We start from the raw sequence: 17704 nt of genomic DNA on the forward strand, positions 1-17704 counted from the left end.
TTCTTTAGGATCTGGGGAAAATTGGTTAAAATAAAATCTTTTTAAAATTGCAAAACTGGCTCTTTTTACATGTACAATTAGGACAAAGCTGGCTTGTCAATATATATATTTGGAACTATGATCCTGTCTGAGAAGCAAAAACATGCCTAGAAAAATCCTGAAGTTAACTCTTTCCATGTCCTTGAGAGATGCAGCCTACCTTGTCTGAAACTCCAGCCGTGAACAAATTAGCAGAACTTCAAGTCAAGGGGGAAAAAAGGACAAAAAGACATTTTAAATCTCAAGCGAAAAACTGTGAGATCTCTTTTGGTCCAGATTTATATATGTCTTGGTGGTCTTCGTCTTTGGATAATATTGCTGAGGTTAATTTGCCATAGTTGCTGAAGGAAAGTAAGATGTGTGTTTTTAATAAACATATATAAGGGGTGGAATTACATTCTATTAAAGGGAAAGGAAGTTAAGTCTGAACTTATAGGTGATTGTTATGGGCAAATAAAATGATGAATTCAGAAAGTGTAAAAAAGTTTTGTAGCAAGTATACAAGTATGTGACAAGTGGAAAAGAGTTTTGTGCATGGCACAAGTACCTTAAGATATTAAACTGCCTTCGAAATATTTTACTATTACTTGGGCTAAGTAAATAACTCTTGTTTCACAGTGAATATAAGCTGGTACCAAACTGGAACTTGGTTTTCTCTCCCTATTAAAAGAACAAAGTCTTCTTAGAATATGGTTTTTGATATGTTATATTGCCAAGAGGTTTAATTAAGTTATTAATTAAGACACTTTTAAAGCTTATCTCAGTAACCAATCTTTAAATAAAGATCAGATGCTCCAAGATCTACAACCAGAAGATTTTAACAACAGGCTATATTCATTTAACAAACTAAATCAGATAACCTGGAGATATCACTGGGCTATATACCTAATGGAAGTTCTTGACTTAAGTTCTTACTTATAATGTTGCCTGTTTCAAAAATGTTGTCCCTTACATTATCAAGTGTGTGACAATGATTGTAATAGAGTGACTCTATATATAAGAAGAAGCCACAAGAGAGAATATTTTCCTAGACCAAGAGGCTAGTAAGACAGGTGTGGTCCAGAAACTTTTGCTACTCAAAGGCCTAGTCCAGTAACAGCACACTGAGTGGCCTATCAGTGAAATCTTCAACAGACCTGGAAATGAACCTTCCTACAAGATGGTCATAAAATGCCCCCAAACCATGGTCAAATTCATAGCCACGAAGGGGCTCTGTGATTGAAAACTGGCACTTGCTATCTGCCTCTACGAAGATTAAAACATGGCAATATCCCCTGAAAGGAATTCAGGTGGAAATCAGAAATTAGGCACTCACTCTGTGCTCTGGGAAAAATGGACAAAATTGGCCTTCAGACAGTCAGATATTTTCAGGAAAACAATTTTTCTTGAGCCCAGGTTCTTACATCTTCTCATACCTAAAAAAACACTAAAATTGTTACAAGATTTGTCTGTTAAAGTTCAGGTTGTCACTCTTTCAACTACTTCTAACTGGGTTTGTTCCATTCTTATAAACAGGGCAACCCAAGTGTTGACTCTATCTAGACCAGGATCAAAATTACTACCAAATGTAACCTGATTCTTATTCTTGTTTGGACCACTGATTACAATAATTTTTTTACTGATTTTTGGTCTCAGCCTTTTCACTTTCTAAAGGATACAAGAACTTCCCAGACAAAATAATGGTGATACAGGGATTCTGGTCACTCTTCAAAATGGACTCCCCTGATGTTCCACTCTGGTCACAGATACAATCTTGGTTTACAAGCTCTCCTTGGTGAAAAACTATCTTAACCATAATAATTGTAATCATCTTATTCTTGCTGTTTGCTCCTTAGATTTGTATCTGTATAACGGGATTTGTTTCTAACCGTTTGAAAGCTTTTAAATTACAAATGATTGTTCATGCCCCTCTAGTTATTACTTGGGGCCCTTAGATCAGAGACCCTAAATAAAAGGGCAAGGAGAATATGTTGCTTCAATAACTTAGGGTCAGCACCACTCACCAGCAGGAAGCAGTTATAGACAGATTCCTTCGCCCCTTTCCCTTCAGCAGAAATATTCTCCTAAAAGAAAAAGCAGGGAGTGAGACAGCAGGTTGACAGGGAGTCTCAGAGAGTCTAGGGACCCCCAAGAAGGAGGAGGCAGCAAACATTTTCTTTTATCCATACATTCTTTTGCCCATTTCACATAGGACATGTTGTTTCTTAAGCTCTGTGTTACTATGACAACAATCTATCTCGCCTAAAAACTAGCTTTTTTTAGGCCAAGAGCTAATGATTACAAACGATATTTCTCACCCAGGGACATGCTGCTCAGATCAAACTCTCCCTGGCTAGTCTTGAACCAATGTTATCTCAAAATGTATGCTACGAAAAAAGGTCTGGGTAAAACTTTCACAACCTTGAGCTCTGGGTTAACCCATTCCTTCTGGCTAATCTCATGATGACATCATCTCAGAATGTATGTTACAGGAAAGGGTCTGAGAAAAATTTTCACAACCTTGAGGCATTCCATTTATCTATTTGCAACAGCTAACAGAAAAGTATAGAATGCTCTGCTTAAACTAGTGAGGCAGGTACTCTTTCTACCCCCTTCTTATACCTATGTCAAAAGCTTTGTCTATCACTTTCACTTTAATAAAATCCCTGCTACACAAAAGCTCTTGAGTGATTGAGACTGCATCTTTTGTCCCAGAAATAAATCTTCTCCTTTGGAGACCACAAATTTGGTACTGACCATTGTTCACCATATGCTAAACTATCATCTTGGGGGCTCATCCAGGATCTGAACCTGGGACCTCTCATGACTAAGGTGAAAACCATGCCCCTAGCCCACCAAGCCAGTTGTGTCTGCTACACAAAAGCTCTGAGTGATTGAGACCATGTCTTTGGTCCCAGAGTTACATCTTCTTCAGAGACCACGACTCTGGCAGCACCATTCACTAAACACTGTAAGCTATCAGTATCTTAACAGGTTTGGTTTTTTTATTTGGAAATTTGGATTGACACATATATACCATTGATACTATTTATAAAATAGATAACTAATAAGAACATACGGTATAGTACAGGGGACTCTATTTAATGCACTATGGTGACCTGAATGGGAAGGAAGTCCAAAAGGGAGGGGGTATTTGTATATGCATAGCTGACTTATTTTGCTGAACAGCAGAAATTAACACAACATTATAAGACAACTATACTCCAATAGAAATTAATTAAAAAAAAATTCCCAGCAGAAAACATTTTTTTGCTTGATTGTTGTGGTAACCCATAGCATGTGATACCAGTTAGAGATAATAAAAATATCTGAGTCAGTTCTAATGAGGTGGATGAAACTGAAGCCTATTATACAGAGTGAAGTAAGTCAGAAAGAGAAACAAAAATACTACATATTAACACATACATATGGAATTTAGAAAGATGGTAACAATGATCCTACATGAAAGGGAATCAAAAGAGACACAGATATAAAGTAATTAGCCTCCAACTAATAAAAATAAATGAAAAAAAAGGCCAGACTTTTGGACTCTGTGGGAGGAGGCGAGGGTGGGATGATTTGATAAAAAAGCATTGAAACATGTATATTACCATATGTAAAACAGATGACCAGCACAAGTTTGATGCATGAAGCAGAGTACCAAAAGACAGTGTTCTGGGACAACCCAGAGGGACAGGGTGGAGAATGAGATGGGATGGGGGTTCACGATTGGAGGACACACATATACCCATGGCCGATTCATGTCTATGCATGGCAAAAATCACGAAAATATTGTAATTATTCTCCAATTAAAAAATAAAATAAAAAAATAAAAGCAGTGAAAGGCAATGTAAGTGAGTTGCTTTAAATGGGATAAAAGTGATCTCTGTGACAGCAGAGAGCTCCAGTGATTTAGTTGCCTGATTACAGTGAATGCAAATTAAAAGTGGAAGTCTGTTTCTAATATGCATAATATTGATAGGACTGAGATTGAAGATTAATGTACTTTTAACTCACTTTGCCTTGAAAGACATGAGTATTTTGCAGTTATCACTACATATCAACAACTTACCTATATATCTCAACTACTTTGAGTCAACAGTAATAATGCATATTTCTTTTTCTGAATTCCTACAGCATCCACCTATATGATCTTAAGGCAATGCTTAGAATGGTCACCAAATCAGAACAGATATTCCTTTACAGAGATAGGGATGATTCCATAGAATGTTTCAGATTACAGGCATACTTCAAAGACAGTGTGGGTTTGGTTCCAGACAACCAGAATAAAGCAAATATTGGGAATTCATTGGCAGCCCCATGGTTAGGACTCTGGGTTCTCACCATTAAGGGCCCAGGTTCATTCCCTGGTCAGGGAACTAAGATCCCACAAGCCTCGTAGTGTGGGGCATGTTGGAGCCACTCCTCCTTCATTCTGAACTCTTAGAGCTAGAAAAATAGAGACAGCCATGCAGGGTGAGATTAATAAAGACCTTAGGTCAAATGAGAAGCTAGGTCTGTCTTACTAAATAAAGCAAATATTGTAATAAAGCAAGTCATATATTTTTTGGTTTTCAGTACATATGAAATTTGTATTTACACTGGTCTGTAGTTTATTAATGGAGTAGGAAATGGAAACCCACTCCAGTATTCTTGCCTGGAGAATCTCATAGACTAAGGAGCCTGGCAGGCTACAGTCTATAGGGTCGCAAAGAGTAGGACAAGACTGTAGCGATTTAGTATGCATGCATGTAATTTATTAAAGTGTACAATGGCATTGCCTAAAAAATGTGAATACATTAAAAATACTTTACTGCTAAAAATGACTAACCATTGCCTGAGCCTTCAGTGAATCATAATCTTTTGCTGGTGGAGGATTTTGCCCCAATGTTGATGGCTACTGACTGATAAAGGTGGTGACTGCTGAAGGTTGGGGTGCCTATGGCAATTTCTTAAGACAATGAAGTTTTGGCATATCAATTGATTCTTCCTTTCATGAATGATTTTTCTGTAGCATGCAATTCTGATTGATAGCATTTTACTCACTATAGAACTTCTTTCAAAATTGGAGTCAATCCTCTGAAACCCTGCCACTGCTTTATCAACTTAGTTTATGTATATTCTAAAATCCTTTGTTGTCATTGCAACAATCTTCACAGTATCTACCTCAGGGGTAGCTTTCATCTGAGGAAATCACCTTCTTTGCTCATCCATAAGAATTATCTCTTCATCCACTAAAGTTTTATCATGAGACTGCAGCAATTCAGTCACATCTCTAGGATCCACTTCTAATTCAAAGGCTATTGCTATTTCCACCATAACTGCAGTTACTTTCTTCACTGAAATCTTGAATCCTTCAAAGTCACCCATGAGGGTTGGTTATTTCAAACTCCTATTAAATGTTAATATTGTGACTTCTTCCCATGAATCACTAATGTCCTTAATAGCATCTAGAATGGTGACTCCTTTCCAGAAGGTTTTATATTTACTTTGCCCAGATCCATCAAAGGAACCACTATGGTGGCTACAGCCTTACAAAAGATATTTCTTAAATAACAAAACATGAAGTCAAAATAAGTCCATGGGCTACAGGATGGATGTTGTGTTAACAGGCATGAAAACAGTATTAATCTTGTACATCTCCATCAGAGCTCTTTGGTGACCAGGCACATTGCAAATGAGTAGTAATATTTTGAAAGGAAACTTTTTTTTTCTTAATGGTAAGTTTCAACAATGGGCTTAAGATATTCAGCAAACCGTTCTGTAAACAGGTATACTGTCATCCAGGTTTTGTTGTTCCATTTATAGGTGCAAGCATAATAGATTTAGCATAACTCTTAAGGGTCCTAGGATTTTCAGAATGGTAAATCAGCATTGGCTTCAGGTTAAAGTCACCATATGCACCAGCCCCTAAACAAGAGAGTCACTTTGCCCTTTGAACCTTTGAAGTCAAGCAGTGATTCTCTCCAGCTATGAAAGACCTTGATGGCATTTTCTTCCAATACAAAAACTGCTTCATCTACATTGCAAATCAGTTGTTTAATACATCCAGACCACTAAACATTTCTCCATACCAGCAACAAGGCTGTTTTGCTTTATTATAATCTACTTCTTCACTGGAGCAGCATTTTAAATTTCAAGAACTTTACCTTTGCGTTCATGAATTGGTTGGTGTAAGAAGCTTAACTTTCAATTAAACTGGACTTTCTACCTGCCTTCCTCACTATGCTTACTCATTTCTAGCTTTTGATTTAAAGTGAGAGATGTGTGACTTTTTCAAGTGAACACTTAGAGAAGTCATTGTAGGGTTATTAATTGGCCTAATTTCAATATTGTTATGTCTCAGGGAATAGGAAGGCCTGAGGAGGGGAGAGATATGGGGGAAAGGCTGTTCAGTGGAGCACTCAGAACACACACAACATTTATCAATTAAGTTCACAGCCTTATATGGTCATTGTTCTTGGTGCTCCAAGACAGTTATAACAGTAACATCAAAGATCACCAATCACAGTATACCATAACAAATATAATAACAATGAAAAGTCTGAATACTGCAAGAATTGACAAAACGTGAAAGGTGCACAAAGTGAGAAACTGCTGTTGGAAAAATGATGCCAATATACTTATTTAAGAATGGTTACATAGGCAGGACACTTGAAGACATAAAGCAAGATCCTCTATGACCCACCTCCGAGGGTAATGGAAATAAAAACAAAAGTAGACAAGTGTGGCCTGATTAAACTTAAAAGCTTTGGCACAGCAAAGGAAGCTATAAGCAAGGTGAAAAGACAACCTTCAGAATGGGAGGAGATAATAGCAAATGAAACAACTGACAAAGGATTAATTTCAAAAATATACAAGCAGCTCATATAACTCAATACCAGAAAAATAAACAACCCAATCAAAAAGTGGGAAAAAAGACCTAAACAGAAATTTCTCCAAAGAAGACACACAGATGGCTAACAAACACATGAAAAGATGCTCAACATGGCTCATTATTAGAGAAAAGCAAATCAAAACTACAGTGAGATATCACCTCACACCAGTGAGAATGGCCACCATCAAAAAGTCTACAGACAATAAATGCTTGAGAGGGTGTGGAGAAAGGGAATCTTCTTGCACCATTGATGGGAATGTAAATTGACACAGCCACTATGGAAGACGGTATGGCGATTGCTTAAAAAACTAGGCATAAAACCACCATATGACCCAGCAATATATGGGCCCTAGGCATATACCCTTAGGAAACCAACATTCAAAAAGACACATGTACCCCATTGTTTATTGAAACACTACTTACAATACAATAGCTAGAATGTGGAAGTAACCTAGATGTCCATGGCAGAAGAATGGATAAAGAAGTTCTGGTACATATACACAATGGAATATTACTCAGCAATAAAAAGGAACACATTTGAGTCAGTTCTAATGAGGTTGATGAACCTAGAGCCTATTATACAGAGTGAAGTAAGTAAGAAAGAGAAAGATAAACATTGTATACTAATGCATATATACTAATGAATCTAGAAAGATGGTACTGAATAACTTATTTGCAGGGCAGCAATGGAGACACAGACATAGAGAACAGACTTATGGACACAGGGAGAGGGGAAGAGAAGGTGAAGTGTATACAGAGAGTAACATGGAAACTTACATCACCGTATGTAAAATAGATAGCCTTCGGGAATTTGCTGTATGTCTCAGGGAACTCAAACAGGAGCTCTGTATCAGCCTTAGAGGGGTGGGACGGGGAGGGAGATGGGAGGGAGGTTCAAGAGAGAGGGGACATATGTATACCTATGGCTGATTCATGTTGGTTTGACAGAAATCAACAAAATTCTGTAAAGCAATTATCCTTCAATTAAAAAATAAATAAATTTTTAAAAAGCATGGTTGTCACAAACCTTCAATTTGTAGTAAAACAAATACAGTATTTCTTAAGTGTAATAAAGTAATGCACAATAAAATGAGATAGGCCTGTACATGACAGATGAAACTAGTTGCAGGATGTAAGAAAATAAAGATAGATGTACTTAAGGTTGACCTCATGCAGTTTAATGCATCTTTAAATAAAAATTCTTAGCTGCAGCACCTTGAAGTAGACTCTTTCTCTTTGGCTGTCATACTAATTTTTATAAATGTGATAACTGAAGTTTTTAAAATGTGATGGCTGAAGTTTCAAAAGTGTGCATAAAGTAAAACTGAAGTTAGACAATTCCAAAGAACTTGTTTTTCCTTTCAATGAGATTCATTAGTTACTTGTTCCACTAAAATTGGAGTAGGTTTTACACATAAGGATAAAAATAAACCTGAGTTTTGAGTCAAATTGTAGACAAATGACATTTTCTATGAAAACTAGTACTAACATTAAGCTCTGTGGGCAATCTATGAAATTCTTTTTATAAACACCATAATCAAAATGCGTTTATCAGTTGCTCTAATAGACAGTTATTTTAAAATCTGTTCAAAATAAATATCTTGACTAAAAATTATTGTTTAAGATAAAGCATTCGTTCCTCCTTGTGGACTTTTCGGCCAATTACATTCAAAAGATTAGCTACAAAGCAATCTTAAAACATATTTCAGGTTTAAATGTGGCAACATACAAATGTTTTAAGTGAAAATGTGAACCTTTAAAAGTAAAACTGCACATTTTCAAAGTTTTTAATTAAATAACATTCTGATATTTAATTTATATATTATTGAATTTAGAATTGCAACATTGATCTGTGCTATTTTAGCAGATTTGTAATTGATCTCAGTACTTGAGTCCTACAACATGTACCACTTATGCCATAAGACAGTGTTTAGTTTACAAGTTTATAGCATTTAAAGATTCAGGAGGGAGTTCTCAATACCTGTTCATTTTTAGCATTAGTTATTTTCAAATTTGGTTCTGAAGAATGAGTCACATTATTTCTAATGCTAAAACAGTTACAGTTTAAGTCAATTCACAAAACTATTGCATTTGCAAAGATTCACTTTCATTTTCCAAATGTATAACTTCTTACAAATGTACCTCAGATGATTATGAAGCTTTAGAAAAAGTCTTTTTTAAATTTTCATTATTTTTAAAATGACATCTTAAGCCAATTTTAAAACATATTTAATAAAAATTTTCAACTACTAGAAGTGATAAAATGCTAAGAGATGTTGCTGTGCTTATTGTAATTATGCTTGACCCATGGAGGGAAAGAAAAGAGAACATCCATTTCTCTTGTACCAGAAAATAGTGGAAGTGTGCAAGCTTTCATTCAGACCTAGAACAAGGCACACATATAGTTTCTATTTCAGTGTTATTCACATCCTGATCTGTCATTGTCTCCATTTTATGACCATCTTTTTTCAAATACTATGCTTAACTCCATTTCACATTCTAAAATTCAGTGTTCTTACCGACTGAAAATTTACATGAATTTTCAGTTTTTGCCATAGATGAAAGGTAAATAACTTGTTCATAAAATTCTTATATATGGGTGGCACCATGCTAAAAGATGGTCTTTTGAGTGGAAAAGCTCAGGTGAAAAGTGCGTTGGGACAATAAAGATAAACATGGCAGGCACCTAGAGAAAAGAACACAAAGGTCCCAAAGAGAAGCAGCTCTAAATTTAAAGGCATGATTTATAGAACCTGAAAATGAACTGCCTTCTCCCTGGTTAAACCTCTGCCCCGATCCCTGAGAAATCTTATCACTTTCTTCCAATTCTGTCCCAATCCACATGCATACACTCTTTTGCGTTCACTTTTATTTTTTTGTGTTGTTATGGATATTGTTTGTTGCTTCTAAGTTTTAAAAGCATGTACTATTCTAAAGGAATTGTCTCCCAACTCCTTTCAATTTTAGTGCCAATCCCTTACAGTGGGAAGTATGGGGGCTGGAGTCACTGCCTCCTCCTTCTTTCCCATATTTCCTTATTTGGTTGACAGAGGTTGATAGCTATGCAAATTCTATGGGCCACCAAATCAGGCCTCTTTGACTTCTGACGTACCTAATGAAAAAACTTGCTGACTCTCCAAACTGTCATTAACCTCAGTGAAGGGAGCTGGCCAGAGAGAACTCTAGTTTTCTTTGGAGGGAGTGACTGGGTGGGGATATCACTGAGAAGACTCTAAAGTGCAATGGGTTTCTGGGAAAGCTGTGGGCTAAAGCTACCTAGTGATTCCAAAGTGCCATCCTTTCTGCACTGGACCCTGTTCAGCTCATCATGATAATAAATAATAAATTTATTATCATAATAAATAAAGTAACCAGGTAAGCATTCCCTTCATCATTCCAGATTTCATATCCCTTTGTGGATAACACTGCCAACACTGAAGGGATCAAGGATTCTCCAGAAAATGAAGGGCCTCAGAATTATAGTCAATGACATATACACCTTCCACATGACTCAGGAACACTATCTGAAGAAGCAGGATATTAGGAACTCACCAGAATGTTCAAGGAAAAAGACACAACTAAGAAGAAAAAAAATTCTCTTTGCATCTCTCCCCACCTCTCCCCTCACTGAACCCTCTGGCAGGCTGCAAGAACTCACTTCACCAACTGCTGCCCTGTTCAGTTTCTTCCAGGCAAGGAGCAACTGAAGCAGGCAGGGATGTGGCACTAGAGTAAGGCTCTGGAGGGGCCTGCTGGTAATCGCACAGGAGAATGGGAGGGGTGTCAAATAGAGAGAAATAAAAATGCAGAAACTAAAACAAAAATAAATAAATAAGGGGAGAAGGAAAGAAAAAGAAAAGAAATTAAGGAAGAAAGGAAGGAGAACAAAGAGAGCAAGCACTTGCAGCAACTTCCAGGGCTGCTAAACCGCTGCTGTTCAAAGGCAAATGGGTGCTGAAATTACTTCCCCAAATACACTCTTCTAGTCCCATTCACTCACTCCACAGATTCTCTTCCTGCTAGGCTTAACATTTCCATGGTAATCTGTAGCCACACAAAAGGTGATCTGTAATATTGAGTCATGAATACCTCTTACACCAGGATGGTGATCTCTCCACTACTTTCCTTTTTTCTTTAGTGCTGAACTTTCTCCAGTGGAATAATACTCCTTTTCTTCCTTCCCATAAAGAGAAGGGAGATTTCTTCTCATTCCCATAGTATATTGCTTCTGTCTTCCTACCTTACACTCATCCAACTCCTCCTATGACACACAAATGAGTAACTTGACCACTTCAATCTTTGTCAACACAAACACAAACTTAAATTCAGAAGGCAGTATTTCTGGGAAAAAAAGTGGCTTTTTAAACTCTCTTTATCATAAGTTCCCTCCCTTACTTTAACACCATCTTTGTTTTGCTAGAAATATTTTAAGTCCTTATGTTTTTCTCTATATCTTTAGCCACTTCTCATAAGTTAAAACAGGTGGATGGCATTCCTTAAAGACACAATTTCAAAATTCTATCTTTGACAGTTTAAAGTAGAACTACTTTAATGAATGGTTAAAGTAAAATTACTTTAATTGTTGTCTGAGGAGGCCTTGCAAGTAGCTGTGTAAAGAAGAGAAGTGAAAGGCAATGGAGAAAAGGGAAGATTTACACATTTGAATGCAGAGTTCCAAAGAACAGCAAGGAGAGATAAGAAAGCCTTCTTCAGTGTTCAATGCAAAGAAAGAGGAAAGCAATAGAAATTCTAGGGAAAGACTAGAGATCTCCTCAAGAAAATTAGAGATACCAAGGGAACATTTCATGCAAAGATGGGCACAATAAAGGACAAAAATGGTACAGACCTAACAGAAGCAGAGGATATTAAGAAGAGGGGTAAGAATACACAGAAGAACTATACAAAAAAGATCCTCATGACCCAGATAACTAAGATGGTGGGATCAGTCACCTAGAGCCAGACATCCTGGAATGTGAAGTCAAATGGGCCTTAGGAAGCATCACTATGAACAAAGCTAGTGGAGGTGATAGAATCCCAGTTGAGCTATTTCAAAACCTAAAAGATGATGCTGTGAAAGTGCTGCACTCAAAATGCCAGGAAATTTGGAAAACTCAGCAGTGGCCACGGGACTGGGAAAGGTCAGTTTTCATTCCAATCCCAAACAAAGGCAGTCAAGGAATGCTCAAACTACTGCATAATTGCACTCATCTCACACGCTAGTAAAATAATGCTAAAAATTCCCCAAGCCAGGCTTCAACAATACATGAACTGTGAACTTCCAGATGTTCAAGCTGGAAAGAAAAGGCAGACGAACCAGAGATCAAATTGCCAACATCCACTGGCTCATAGAAAAAGCTAGAGAATTCAAGAAATGCACCTACTTTTGCTTCATTAACTATGCTAAAGCCTTTGACTGTGTGGGTCACAACAAACTGTGGAAAATTCTTCAAGAGATGGGAATACCAGACCACCTGACCTGCCTCCTGAGAAATCTGTATGTAGGTCAGGAAGCAACAGTTAGAACTGGACATAGAACAACAGACTGGTTCCAAATAGGGACAGGAGTACATCAGGGCTGTATATGTCACCCTGCTTATTTTACTTATATACAGAGTACATCATGAGAAATGCTGGAATGGATGAAGCACAAGCTGGAGTCAAGATTGCTGGGAGAAATATCAATAAACTTAGATATGCAGATGACACCATCTTTATGGCAGAAAGCGAAGAAGAACTAAAGAGCCTCTTGATGAAAGTGAAAGAGGAGAGTGAAAAAGTTGGCTTAAGTATGGCAAAAACCACTACAATATTGTAAAGTAATTAGCCTCCAACTAATAAAAATAAATGGAAGAAAAAGAAAACTAAGATCATGGCATCTGGTCCCATCACTTCATGGCAAATAGATGGGGAAACAATGGAAACAGTGACAGACTTTATTTATTTATTTTTTTTTCAAAATCACTGCAGATGGTGATTGTAGCCATGAAATTTAAAGACTCTTGCTTCTTGGAAGAAAAGTTATGACCAATCTAGACAGCATATTAAAAAGCAGAGACATTACTTTGCCAACAAACGTCCATCTAGTCAAAGCTATGGTTTTTCCATTAGTCATGTATGGATGTGAGAGTTGGACTATAAAGAAAGCTGAGTGCCGAAGAATTGATACTTTTGTATTGTGGTGTTGGGGAAGACTCTTGAGTGTCCCTTGGACAACAAGGAGATCCAACCAGTCCATCCTAAAGGAAATCAGTCCTGAATATTCATTGGAAGGACTGATGCTGAAGCTGAAACTCCAATACCACCTGATGCAAAGAACTGACTCATTTGAAAAGACCCTGGGAAAGTTTGAAGCCAGAAGAATGGGACAACAGAGAATGAGATGGTTGGACAGCATCACCAACTCAATGGACATGAGTTTGAGTAAGCTCTGAGAGTTGGTGATGGACAGGGAAGCCTGATGTGCTGCAATCCAAGGGGTCACAAAGAGTCAGACATGACTGAGCGACTGAAGTGAACTGAACACTAATGAAACATACTAAGGTATGATTAGTAATATTAAATCCATTAACCTGACTATTGTTTCTGACCTTTGCTTGTAATAAAGGTTATTAACAATTATTTAACAAATTATTTAATTGATTTATTAGCACAAAATAAGAGTTCACTTTCAAGGTACTGAAAGACTGTGCAAAAGAGGTAACTAATGAGTGCTTTATAGGAAGAAAAATGAGTCTTCCCTAGTGGCTCAGGCAGTAAAGAGTGCAATGTGGGAGACCCGGGTTCTATCCCTGCCTTGGGAAGATCCTCTGGAGAAAGGAATGGCAACACACTCCAGTATTCTTGCCTGGGAAATCCTATGGACAAAGGAGCCTGGCAGGTCCCAATCCATGGAGTTGCAAAGAGTCAGACATGGCTCAGCGATTAACACACACACACACACACACACACATGTAAACATACTTGATTATTGATCACCTTAGTTTTAACTTTCATTCACTGATATGTAGTACTTAAACATACTTGATATCAAAAGAAAAAATTAAGTACAGAACTTTAATACTTCATTTTAGAAATCTATGAAATTAAATTTTGAAAAACATTCACTATCAGGTTATCAAGATGTCAATGTGTTAGTCAATTAATCTGGGGGTTTTGTACTTCCTTTACCTTGGAGTTGCAAATAAACATAATTATTGATACTACATGAACACATGTTACATCTCCCATTTATTACTGTTGACTTAGCACAGAAAATGAAACATTAAAATAATCACTGATGCTTTTTTCAGCACATTAACTGTGTTCAATTTTACCAGAGCCATATAGACACAATTATTAATAAAAGAGCTAATTTTCTAAGATATTCAGTATATATGCTTTAGTTGAATAAAATGTTTTTGAATAAAACATAATTTCAATGTTTACACACAGCTGAAACTAAAAGTAATAAAATTTCCTTTCTATGAGATTTCCTACCAGGTCTTTTGTTAGCACACTTTGTTGAATTTAACACCACCTTCTCTGAAGACTAACTTTCTTCTCGAGAGTTCCCCATAAACTGATCTCCTCACATTCTCTGCACCTCACTTGCAACAATCACATGGATACTGTTGCCAGGAGACCAAGAATATTACTGTTGCATCATTACCACTATTATAGTTGAGTATTTTCAAATGAGCATTTTATATGAGAATTATGATTTCCAAGTCGCAAATAAAACAATGCTACATTGGACATATTAAGGGTTAAAAACATTTCTCAAGTTATTTTGACTTCAATAAAAATAGTAAAAAAAATAAATAAATAACATATACAGATGAATTTGTTGTTGTTGTTCAGTCGCAAATTTGTGTGTGACTCTGCAACCCCATGAACTGTAGCACGCCAGGCTTTCCTGTACTTCATTATGTCCTGAGTTTGCTCAAACTCATGTCTATTGAGTCAGTAATGCCATCCAACCATCTTATTCTCTGTTACCCCCTTCTCCTCTTGCCCTCAATCTTTGCCAGTATCAGGGTCTTTTCCAATGAGTTGGCTCTTCACATCAGGTTGCCTAAGTATTGGAGCTTCAGTTTTAGTGTCAGTCCTTCCAATGCACATTCAGGGTTGGTTTCCTTTTAGACTGACTGGTGTGATCTCCTTGCTGTCCAAGGGACTCTCAAGAATCTACTATAGCACCATTCGAAAGCATCTATTCTTTGGTACTCAGCCTTCTTTATGGTCCAACTCACATCCATACATGACTACTGGAAAAACCAAAGTATATGTACCTTTGTTGGCAAAGTGATATCTCTTCTTTTTAATATACTCTTGTCATAGCTTTTCTTCCAAGGAGCTAGTGTCTTTTAGTTTCATGACTGTAGTCAACTTCTGCAGTGATTTTGGAGGCCAAGAAAATGAAATCTGTCACTTTCTGTTTCTTCTCCATCTATTTGCCATGAAGTGATGGGACCGGATGACACCGGTGATGGGACCGGTCTTAGTTCTTTGAATGCCGAGTTTTAAGCCAGCTTTTTCACTCTCCTCTTTCACCCTCATCAAGAGGCACTTTAGTTCCTCTTCAATTACTACCATTAAAGTGGTATCATCTGCATATATGAGGTTGTTGATATTTCTCCTGGCAATCTTGATCCCAGCTTCTGATTTACTGAGCCTGGCATTTTGCATGCTGTACTCTGCATACTAGTTAGATAATCAGAGTGACAATATACAGCCTTGGTGTACTCCTTTCCCAAATGTGAAAGGAGTCTGGTTCTACCTGTTGCTTCCTGACCTGCATACAGGTTTCTCTGGAGGCAGGTAAGGTGGTCTGGTATTCTCACCTCTTTAATAACTTTTTTAGTTCGCTGTGATCCACACAGTCAAAGGTTTTGGTGTAGTCAATGAGGCAAAAGTCGATGTTTTTCTAGAATTCCCTTGCTTTTCTATGATCCAACAGATGCTGGCAATTTGATTTCTGGTTCCTCTGCCTCTTCTAAATCCAGTTTATACATCTGTAAGTTCTCAGTTCACATACTGTTGAAGCATAGCTTTAAGGATTTTGAAAATTACCTTGCTAACATGTGAGATGAGCAAAATTGTGCACTAGTTTGAACATTCTTTGGCATTAGAATGTAAACTGATGTTTTCCAGTCCTATGGCCACTGCTGAGTTTTCCAAATTTGCTGGCATATGAGTGCAGTACTTTCAAAGCATCATCTTTTAGGATTTGAAATAGCTCAAACGGAATTCCATCACCTCCACTAGCTTTGTTTGTAGTGATGCTCCCTAAAGCCCGCTTGATTCCCCACTCCAGGATGTCTGGCTCTTGGTGAGTGATCACACCATTGTAGTTATCCGTGTCATTAAGATCTTTTTTGTACAGTTTTTCTGTGTGTTCTTGCCATCTCTTCTTAATATCTTCTGTTTATGTTATGTCCATACTCTTTCTGTTCTTCATTGTGCCCATCTCTTCATGAAATTTTCCCTTGGTATCTCTAAGGTAGTTAATGCAATAGACCAGCAATACTCAAAGCAGTTTGGCTTTAGGAGGTTTATGCATGCTAAAGAATTGAGAAACTGAAGGATTTTGTTTACATGGATTACATTTATCCAGGTTTACCCGTTAGAAATGAAAACTGAGTTCCACACAAAGACTTGGAACTAATTAATTCAGCAAGATGGCAAAATACAAGATTAATATATAGAAATCTGTTGCATTTCTTTACACTAACAATGACATACCAGAAAGAGAAAATAAAAAGCAATCCCACTTAAAATCACTTTAAAATATATCTAGGAGTAAACTTAACCATAGAGATGAAAGATCTATATACTGAAAATTATGAGACAGTGATCAAGGAAACTGAAAATAATTCAAAGAAATGGAAATATATCCCATGCTCTTGAATTGGAAGAATTTGTAATGTCAAAATGGCCATACTACCATAAGCAATCTATAGATTTAGCACAACTCTTATAAAATATTCATGACATTTTTTCACAGAACTATAACAAAGAATCCAAAAATGTTTGTATGGAATCACAAATGACCCAGAATTATGAAATTAATCATAAGGGAAAAATAATAAAGCTGGAGGCACAACCCTTCCAGACTTCAGACTATACTACAAAGTTGCAGTAATAAAAGCAGCATAATGCTGGCATAAAAGCAGACATGTAGATCAATGAAACAGAATCGAATCCCAGAAATAAACCTACATACCTACAGCCAATTAATCTACAACAAAGAAGGCAAGAACATACAGTGGATGTTATTGAAGAGTCTCTTCAATAAGCTATGTTAGGAAGTCAGACAGCTACATGTAATTCAATGAAATTAGAATATTTCCTCACACCATATACAAAAATAAACTTAAAATGGTTTAAAGACTTAAATATGATACATGAAATAGGCAAAACATTCTCCAGTATAAATTGTAGCAATATAATTAGATTAGATCAATATCCCAAGGCAAAATAAATAGAAGGAAAAATAAACATGTGGACCTAATCAAACCTAAAAGCTTTTGCACAACAAAGGAAGCCATCAATGAAACAAAAAGACAACACTTAGAATGGGAGAAAATACTTTAAAATGATGCGACTGACAAGAGGTTAATATCCAAAATATATAAAGAGCTCATATAACTCAATATAAAAAAAATCAAAAAATGGGCAGAAAACTTTAATAGACATTTCTCCAAAGAATACATACAGATGGCCAAAAAGCACATAAAAAGATGCTTAACACTGGTAATTCTTAGAGAAATGCAAATCAAAACCACAATGAGGTATCACCTCACACTGTTCACAATCAGTTCAGTTCAG

General features: G+C 36.8%; 1 pseudogene; it reads right to left on the bottom strand.

Moving 5' to 3' along the window:
• Positions 1–651: 651 nt before the first annotated feature.
• The window catches only part of LOC133052736 (tigger transposable element-derived protein 1-like), a 57994-nt pseudogene continuing 40941 nt past the window's right edge, over positions 652–17704 (bottom strand).

The sequence above is a fragment of the Dama dama genome, chromosome X (genome assembly GCF_033118175.1).
Source record: "Dama dama isolate Ldn47 chromosome X, ASM3311817v1, whole genome shotgun sequence".
Taxonomy (NCBI): Eukaryota; Metazoa; Chordata; class Mammalia; order Artiodactyla; family Cervidae; genus Dama; species Dama dama.